The following is a 9779-nucleotide window of genomic DNA, read 5'->3' on the forward strand; positions in this document are numbered from 1 at the left end:
TTTGCCCTGGCTCTTTGGCTGTGGGAGCAGAGGCCAACCGTTCGTGCTCTACTCCCTGGGATGCTGGGCAGCCGAGCACGGGTGCCAAAGAGGTTCCATTGTAATGGACTTTGAGTTGGGAAATCGAGGAGCGACAGCAATGCGGATGGCAGCGTTGCAAAGCTGACTTTCTGCAGAAGAGGCACAGCTCAAGTTTTTTGCCCTGGCTCTTCGGCTGTGGGAGCAGAGGCCAACCGTTCGTGCTCTACTCCCTGGGATGCTGGGCAGCCGGGCACGGGTGCCAAAGAGGTTCCATTGTAATGGACTTTGAGTTGGGAAATCGAGGAGCGACAGCAATGCGGATGGCAGCGTTGCAAAGCTGACTTTCTGCAGAAGAGGCACAGCTCAAGTTTTTTGCCCTGGCTCTTCGGCTGTGGGAGCAGAGGCTAACCGTTCGTGCTCTACTCCCTGGGATGCTGGGCAGCCGAGCACGGGTGCCAAAGAGGTTCCATTGTAAATGGACTTTGAGTTGGTAAATCGAGGAGCGACAGCAATGCGGATGGCAGCGTTGCAAAGCTGACTTTCTGCAGAAGAGGCACAGCTCAAGTTTTTTGCCCTGGCTCTTCGGCTGTGGGAGCAGAGGCCAACCGTTCGTGCTCTACTCCCTGGGATGCTGGGCAGCCCAGCACGGGTGCCAAAGAGGTTCCATTGTAATGGACTTTGAGTTGGGAAATCGAGGAGCGACAGCAATGCGGATGGCAGCGTTGCAAAGCTGACTTTCTGCAGGAGAGGCACAGCTCAAGTTTTTTGCCCTGGCTCTTCGGCTGTGGGAGCAGAGGCCAACCGTTCGTGCTCTACTCCCTGGGATGCTGGGCAGCCGAGCACGGGTGCCAAAGAGGTTCCATTGTAATGGACTTTGAGTTGGGAAATCGAGGAGCGACAGCCATGCGTATGGCACCGTTGCAAAGCTGACTTTCTGCAGAAGAGGCACAGCTCAAGTTTTTTGCCCTGCCTCTTCGGCTGTGGGAGCAGAGGCCAACCGTTCATGCTCTACTCCCTGGGATGCTGGGCAGCCGGGCACGGGTGCCAAAGAGGTTCCATTGTAATGGACTTTGAGTTGGGAAATGGAGGAGCGACAGCAATGCGGATGGCAGCGTTGCAAAGCTGACTTTCTGCAGAAGAGGCACAGCTCAAGTTTTTTGCCCTGGCTCTTCGGCTGTGGGAGCAGAGGCCAACCGTTCGTGCTCTACTCCCTGGGATGCTGGGCAGCCGAGCACGGGTGCCAAAGAGGTTCCATTGTAATGGACTTTGAGTTGGGAAATGGAGGAGCGACAGCAATGCGGATGGCAGCGTTGCAAAGCTGACTTTCTGCAGAAGAGGCACAGCTCAAGTTTTTTGCCCTGGCTCTTCGGCTGTGGGAGCAGAGGCCAACCGTTCGTGCTCTACTCCCTGGGATGCTGGGCAGCCGAGCATGGGTGCCAAAGAGGTTCCATTGTAATGGACTTTGAGTTGGGAAATGGAGGAGCGACAGCAATGCGGATGGCAGCGTTGCAAAGCTGACTTTCTGCAGAAGAGGCACAGCTCAAGTTTTTTGCCCTGGCTCTTCGGCTGTGGGAGCAGAGGGTAACCGTTCGTGCTCTACTCCCTGGGATGCTGGGCAGCCCAGCACGGGTGCCAAAGAGGTTCCATTGTAAATGGACTTTGAGTTGGTAAATCGAGGAGCGACAGCAATGCGGATGGCAGCGTTGCAAAGCTGACTTTCTGCAGAAGAGGCACAGCTCAAGTTTTTTGCCCTGGCTCTTCGGCTGTGGGAGCAGAGGCTGAATGTTCGTGCTCTACTCCCTGGGATGCTGGGCAGCCCAGCACGGGTGCCAAAGAGGTTCCATTGTAAATGGACTTTGAGTTGGTAAATCGAGGAGCGACAGCAATGCGGATGGCAGCGTTGCAAAGCCGACTTTCTGCAGAAGAGGCACAGCTCAAGTTTTTTGCCCTGGCTCTTTGGCTGTGGGAGCAGAGGCCAACCGTTCGTGCTCTACTCCATGGGATGCTGGGCAGCCGAGCACGGGTGCCAAAGAGGTTCCATTGTAATGGACTTTGAGTTGGGAAATCGAGGAGCGACAGCAATGCGGATGGCAGCGTTGCAAAGCTGACTTTCTGCAGAAGAGGCACAGCTCAAGTTTTTTGCCCTGGCTCTTCGGCTGTGGGAGCAGAGGCCAACCGTTCGTGCTCTACTCCCTGGGATGCTGGGCAGCCGAGCACGGGTGCCAAAGAGGTTCCATTGTAATGGACTTTGAGTTGGGAAATCGAGGAGCGACAGCAATGCGGATGGCAACGTTGCAAAGCTGACTTTCTGCAGAAGAGGCACAGCTCAAGTTTTTTGCCCTGGCTCTTCGGCTGTGGGAGCAGAGGCTAACCGTTCGTGCTCTACTCCCTGGGATGCTGGGCAGCCCAGCACGGGTGCCAAAGAGGTTCCATTGTAAATGGACTTTGAGTTGGTAAATCGAGGAGCGACAGCAATGCGGATGGCAGCGTTGCAAAGCTGACTTTCTGCAGAAGAGGCACAGCTCAAGTTTTTTGCCCTGGCTCTTCGGCTGTGGGAGCAGAGGCCAACCGTTCGTGCTCTACTCCCTGGGATGCTGGGCAGCCGGGCACTGGTGCCAAAGAGGTTCCATTGTAATGGACTTTGAGTTGGGAAATCGAGGAGCGACAGCAATGCGGATGGCAGCGTTGCAAAGCTGACTTTCTGCAGGAGAGGCACAGCTCAAGTTTTTTGCCCTGGCTCTTCGGCTGTGGGAGCAGAGGCCAACCGTTCGTGCTCTACTCCCTGGGATGCTGGGCAGCCCAGCACGGGTGCCAAAGAGGTTCCATTGTAATGGACTTTGAGTTGGGAAATGGAGGAGCGACAGCAATGCGGATGGCAGCGTTGCAAAGCTGACTTTCTGCAGAAGAGGCACAGCTCAAGTTTTTTGCCCTGGCTCTTCGGCTGTGGGAGCAGAGGCCAACCGTTCGTGCTCTACTCCCTGGGATGCTGGGCAGCCGAGCACGGGTGCCAAAGAGGTTCCATTGTAATGGACTTTGAGTTGGGAAATGGAGGAGCGACAGCAATGCGGATGGCAGCGTTGCAAAGCTGACTTTCTGCAGAAGAGGCACAGCTCAAGTTTTTTGCCCTGGCTCTTCGGCTGTGGGAGCAGAGGCTGAATGTTCGTGCTCTACTCCCTGGGATGCTGGGCAGCCCAGCACGGGTGCCAAAGAGGTTCCATTGTAATGGACTTTGAGTTGGGAAATCGAGGAGCGACAGCAATGCGGATGGCAGCGTTGCAAAGCTGACTTTCTGCAGGAGAGGCACAGCTCAAGTTTTTTGCCCTGGCTCTTCGGCTGTGGGAGCAGAGGCCAACCGTTCGTGCTCTACTCCCTGGGATGCTGGGCAGCCGAGCACGGGTGCCAAAGAGGTTCCATTGTAATGGACTTTGAGTTGGGAAATCGAGGAGCGACAGCCATGCGGATGGCACCGTTGCAAAGCTGACTTTCTGCAGAAGAGGCACAGCTCAAGTTTTTTGCCCTGCCTCTTCGACTGTGGGAGCAGAGGCCAACCGTTCGTGCTCTACTCCCTGGGATGCTGGGCAACCGGGCACGGGTGCCAAAGAGGTTCCATTGTAATGGACTTTGAGTTGGGAAATCGAGGAGCGACAGCAATGCGGATGGCAGCGTTGCAAAGCTGACTTTCTGCAGAAGAGGCACAGCTCAAGTTTTTTGCCCTGGCTCTTCGGCTGTGGGAGCAGAGGCCAACCGTTCGTGCTCTACTCCCTGGGATGCTGGGCAGCCCAGCACGGGTGCCAAAGAGGTTCCATTGTAATGGACTTTGAGTTGGGAAATGGAGGAGCGACAGCAATGCGGATGGCAGCGTTGCAAAGCTGACTTTCTGCAGAAGAGGCACAGCTCAAGTTTTTTGCCCTGGCTCTTCGGCTGTGGGAGCAGAGGCCAACCGTTCGTGCTCTACTCCCTGGGATGCTGGGCAGCCCAGCACGGGTGCCAAAGAGGTTCCATTGTAATGGACTTTGAGTTGGGAAATGGAGGAGCGACAGCAATGCGGATGGCACCGTTGCAAAGCTGACTTTCTGCAGAAGAGGCACAGCTCAAGTTTTTTGCCCTGGCTCTTCGGCTGTGGGAGCAGAGGCTAACCGTTCGTGCTCTACTCCCTGGGATGCTGGGCAGCCCAGCAGGGGTGCCAAAGAGGTTCCATTGTAAATGGACTTTGAGTTGGTAAATCGAGGAGCGACAGCAATGCGGATGGCAGCGTTGCAAAGCTGACTTTCTGCAGAAGAGGCACAGCTCAAGTTTTTTGCCCTGGCTCTTCGGCTGTGGGAGCAGAGGCGAGCCGTTCGTGCTCTACTCCCTGGGATGCTGGGCAGCCGAGCACGGGTGCCAAAGAGGTTCCATTGTAATGGACTTTGAGTTGGGAAATGGAGGAGCGACAGCAATGCGGATGGCAGCGTTGCAAAGCTGACTTTCTGCAGGAGAGGCACAGCTCAAGTTTTTTGCCCTGGCTCTTCGGCTGTGGGAGCAGAGGTCAATCGTTCGTGCTCTACTCCCTGCGATGCTGGGCAGCCGAGAACGGGTGCCAAAGAGGTTCCATTGTAATGGACTTTGAGTTGGGAAATGGAGGAGCGACAGCAATGCGGATGGCAGCGTTGCAAAGCTGACTTTCTGCAGAAGAGGCCCAGCTCAAGTTTTTTGCCCTGGCTCTTCGGCTGTGGGAGCAGAGGCCAACCGTTCGTGCTCTACTCCCTGGGATGCTGGGCAGCCCAGCACGGGTGCCAAAGAGGTTCCATTGTAATGGACTTTGAGTTGGGAAATCGAGGAGCGACAGCAATGCGGATGGCAGCGTTGCAAAGCTGACTTTCTGCAGAAGAGGCACAGCTCAAGTTTTTTGCCCTGGCTCTTCGGCTGTGGGAGCAGAGGCCAACCGTTCGTGCTCTACTCCCTGGGATGCTGGGCAGCCGAGCACGGGTGCCAAAGAGGTTCCATTGTAATGGAGTTTGAGTTGGGAAATCGAGGAGCGACAGCAATATGGATGGCAGCGTTGCAAAGCTGACTTTCTGCAGAAGAGGCACAGCTCAAGTTTTTTGCCCTGGCTCTTCGGCTGTGGGAGCAGAGGCCAACCGTTCGTGCTCTACTCCCTGGGATGCTGGGCAGCCCAGCACGGGTGCCAAAGAGGTTCCATTGTAATGGACTTTGAGTTGGGAAATGGAGGAGCGACAGCAATGCGGATGGCAGCGTTGCAAAGCTGACTTTCTGCAGAAGAGGCACAGCTCAAGTTTTTTGCCCTGGCTCTTCGGCTGTGGGAGCAGAGGCCAACAGTTCGTGCTCTACTCCCTGGGATGCTGGGCAGCCGAGCACGGGTGCCAAAGAGGTTCCATTGTAATGGACTTTGAGTTGGGAAATGGAGGAGCGACAGCAATGCGGATGGCAGCGTTGCAAAGCTGACTTTCTGCAGAAGAGGCACAGCTCAAGTTTTTTGCCCTGGCTCTTCGGCTGTGGGAGCAGAGGCCAACCGTTCGTGCTCTACTCCCTGGGATGCTGGGCAGCCCAGCATGGGTGCCAAAGAGGTTCCATTGTAATGGACTTTGAGTTGGGAAATCGAGGAGCGACAGCAATGCGGATGGCAGCGTTGCAAAGCTGACTTTCTGCAGAAGAGGCACAGCTCAAGTTTTTTGCCCTGGCTCTTCGGCTGTGGGAGCAGAGGCCAACCGTTCGTGCTCTACTCCCTGGGATGCTGGGCAGCCGAGCATGTGTGCCAAAGAGGTTCCATTGTAATGGACTTTGAGTTTGGAAATCGAGGAGCGACAGCAATGCGGATGGCAGCGATGCAAAGCTGACTTTCTGCAGAAGAGGCACAGCTCAAGTTTTTTGCCCTGGCTCTTCGGCTGTGGGAGCAGAGGGTAACCGTTCGTGCTCTACTCCCTGGGATGCTGGGCAGCCCAGCACGGGTGCCAAAGAGGTTCCATTGTAAATGGACTTTGAGTTGGTAAATCGAGGAGCGACAGCAATGCGGATGGCAGCGTTGCAAAGCTGACTTTCTGCAGAAGAGGCCCAGCTCAAGTTTTTTGCCCTGGCTCTTCGGCTGTGGGAGCAGAGGCCAACCGTTCGTGCTCTACTCCCTGGGATGCTGGGCAGCCGAGCACGGGTGCCAAAGAGGTTCCATTGTAATGGACTTTGAGTTGGGAAATGGAGGAGCGACAGCAATGCGGATGGCAGCGTTGCAAAGCTGACTTTCTGTAGAAGAGGCACAGCTCAAGTTTTTTGCCCTGGCTCTTCGGCTGTGGGAGCAGAGGCCAACCGTTCGTGCTCTACTCCCTGGGATGCTGGGCAGCCCAGCACGGGTGCCAAAGAGGTTCCATTGTAATGGACTTTGAGTTGGGAAATGGAGGAGCGACAGCCATGCGGATGGCACCGTTGCAAAGCTGACTTTCTGCAGAAGAGGCACAGCTCAAGTTTTTTGCCCTGGCTCTTCGGCTGTGGGAGCAGAGGCCAACCGTTCGTGCTCTACTCCATGGGATGCTGGGCAGCCGAGCACGGGTGCCAAAGAGGTTCCATTGTAATGGACTTTGAGTTGGGAAATGGAGGAGCGACAGCAATGCGGATGGCAGCGTTGCAAAGCTGACTTTCTGCAGAAGAGGCACAGCTCAAGTTTTTTGCCCTGGCTCTTCGGCTGTGGGAGCAGAGGCCAACCGTTCGTGCTCTACTCCCTGGGATGCTGGGCAGCCCAGCATGGGTGCCAAAGAGGTTCCATTGTAATGGACTTTGAGTTGGGAAATCGAGGAGCGACAGCAATGCGGATGGCAGCGTTGCAAAGCTGACTTTCTGCAGAAGAGGCACAGCTCAATTTTTTTGCCCTGGCTCTTCGGCTGTGGGAGCAGAGGGTAACCGTTCGTGCTCTACTCCCTGGGATGCTGGGCAGCCCAGCACGGGTGCCAAAGAGGTTCCATTGTAAATGGACTTTGAGTTGGTAAATCGAGGAGCGACAGCAATGCGGATGGCAGCGTTGCAAAGCTGACTTTCTGCAGAAGAGGCACAGCTCAAGTTTTTTGCCCTGGCTCTTCGGCTGTGGGAGCAGAGGCTGAATGTTCGTGCTCTACTCCCTGGGATGCTGGGCAGCCCAGCACGGTTGCCAAAGAGGTTCCATTGTAATGGACTTTGAGTTGGGAAATCGAGGAGCGACAGCAATGCGGATGGCAGCGTTGCAAAGCTGACTTTCTGCAGGAGAGGCACAGCTCAAGTTTTTTGCCCTGGCTCTTCGGCTGTGGGAGCAGAGGCCAACCGTTCGTGCTCTACTCCCTGGGATGCTGGGCAGCCGAGCACGGGTGCCAAAGAGGTTCCATTGTAATGGACTTTGAGTTGGGAAATGGAGGAGCGACAGCAATGCGGATGGCACCGTTGCAAAGCTGACTTTCTGCAGAAGAGGCACAGCTCAAGTTTTTTGCCCTGGCTCTTCGGCTGTGGGAGCAGAGGCTAACCGTTCGTGCTCTACTCCCTGGGATGCTGGGCAGCCCAGCACGGGTGCCAAAGAGGTTCCATTGTAAATGGACTTTGAGTTGGTAAATCGAGGAGCGACAGCAATGCGGATGGCACCGTTGCAAAGCTGACTTTCTGCAGAAGAGGCACAGCTCAAGTTTTTTGCCCTGGCTCTTCGGCTGTGGGAGCAGAGGCGAGCCGTTCGTGCTCTACTCCCTGGGATGCTGGGCAGCCCAGCACGGGTGCCAAAGAGGTTCCATTGTAATGGACTTTGAGTTGGGAAATCGAGGAGCGACAGCAATGCGGATGGCAGCGTTGCAAAGCTGACTTTCTGCAGGAGAAGCACAGCTCAAGTTTTTTGCCCTGGCTCTTCGGCTGTGGGAGCAGAGGTCAATCGTTCGTGCTCTACTCCCTGGGATGCTGGGCAGCCGAGAACGGGTGCCAAAGAGGTTCCATTGTAATGGACTTTGAGTTGGGAAATGGAGGAGCGACAGCAATGCGGATGGCACCGTTGCAAAGCTGACTTTCTGCAGAAGAGGCCCAGCTCAAGTTTTTTGCCCTGGCTCTTCGGCTGTGGGAGCAGAGGCCAACCGTTCGTGCTCTACTCCCTGGGATGCTGGGCAGCCCAGCACGGGTGCCAAAGAGGTTCCATTGTAATGGACTTTGAGTTGGGAAATGGAGGAGCGACAGCAATGCGGATGGCAGCGTTGCAAAGCTGACTTACTGCAGAAGAGGCACAGCTCAAGTTTTTTGCCCTGGCTCTTCGGCTGTGGGAGCAGAGGCCAACCGTTCGTGCTCTACTCCCTGGGATGCTGGGCAGCCCAGCACGGGTGCCTAAGAGGTTCCATTGTAATGGACTTTGAGTTGGGAAATCGAGGAGCGACAACAATGCGGATGGCACCGTTGCAAAGCTGACTTTCTGCAGAAGAGGCACAGCTCAAGTTTTTTGCCCTGGCTCTTCGGCTGTGGGAGCAGAGGCCAACCGTTCGTGCTCTACTCCCTGGGATGCTGGGCAGCCGAGCACGGGTGCCAAAGAGGTTCCATTGTAATGGACTTTGAGTTGGGAAATGGAGGAGCGACAGCAATGCGGATGGCAGCGTTGCAAAGCTGACTTTCTGCAGAAGAGGCACAGCTCAAGTTTTTTGCCCTGGCTCTTCGGCTGTGGGAGCAGAGGCCAACCGTTCGTGCTCTACTCCCTGGGATGCTGGGCAGCCCAGCATGGGTGCCAAAGAGGTTCCATTGTAATGGACTTTGAGTTGGGAAATCGAGGAGCGACAGCAATGCGGATGGCAGCGTTGCAAAGCTGACTTTCTGCAGAAGAGGCACAGCTCAAGTTTTTTGCCCTGGCTCTTCGGCTGTGGGAGCAGAGGGTAACCGTTCGTGCTCTACTCCCTGGGATGCTGGGCAGCCCAGCACGGGTGCCAAAGAGGTTCCATTGTAATGGACTTTGAGTTGGTAAATCGAGGAGCGACAGCAATGCGGATGGCAGCGTTGCAAAGCTGACTTTCTGCAGAAGAGGCACAGCTCAAGTTTTTTGCCCTGGCTCTTCGGCTGTGGGAGCAGAGGCCGAATGTTCGTGCTCTACTCCCTGGGATGCTGGGCAGCCCAGCACGGGTGCCAAAGAGGTTCCATTGTAATGGACTTTGAGTTGGGAAATGGAGGAGCGACAGCAATGCGGATGGCAGCGTTGCAAAGCTGACTTTCTGCAGGAGAGGCACAGCTCAAGTTTTTTGCCCTGGCTCTTCGGCTGTGGGAGCAGAGGCCAACCGTTCGTGCTCTACTCCCTGGGATGCTGGGCAGCCGAGCACGGGTGCCAAAGAGGTTCCATTGTAATGGACTTTGAGTTGGGAAATCGAGGAGCGACAGCAATGCGGATGGCACCGTTGCAAAGCTGACTTTCTGCAGGAGAGGCACAGCTCAAGTTTTTTGCCCTGGCTCTTCGGCTGTGGGAGCAGAGGCCAACCGTTCGTGCTCTACTCCCTGGGATGCTGGGCAGCCGAGCACGGGTGCCAAAGAGGTTCCATTGTAATGGACTTTGAGTTGGGAAATGGAGGAGCGACAGCAATGCGGATGGCACCGTTGCAAAGCTGACTTTCTGCAGAAGAGGCACAGCTCAAGTTTTTTGCCCTGGCTCTTCGGCTGTGGGAGCAGAGGGTAACCGTTCGTGCTCTACTCCCTGGGATGCTGGGCAGCCCAGCACGGGTGCCAAAGAGGTTCCATTGTAAATGGACTTTGAGTTGGTAAATCGAGGAGCGACAGCAATGCGGATGGCAGCGTTGCAAAGCTGA

This window comes from Psittacula echo (assembly GCF_963264785.1).
Source record: "Psittacula echo genome assembly, contig: SCAFFOLD_36, whole genome shotgun sequence".
In the NCBI taxonomy this organism is placed as follows: Eukaryota; Metazoa; Chordata; class Aves; order Psittaciformes; family Psittacidae; genus Psittacula; species Psittacula echo.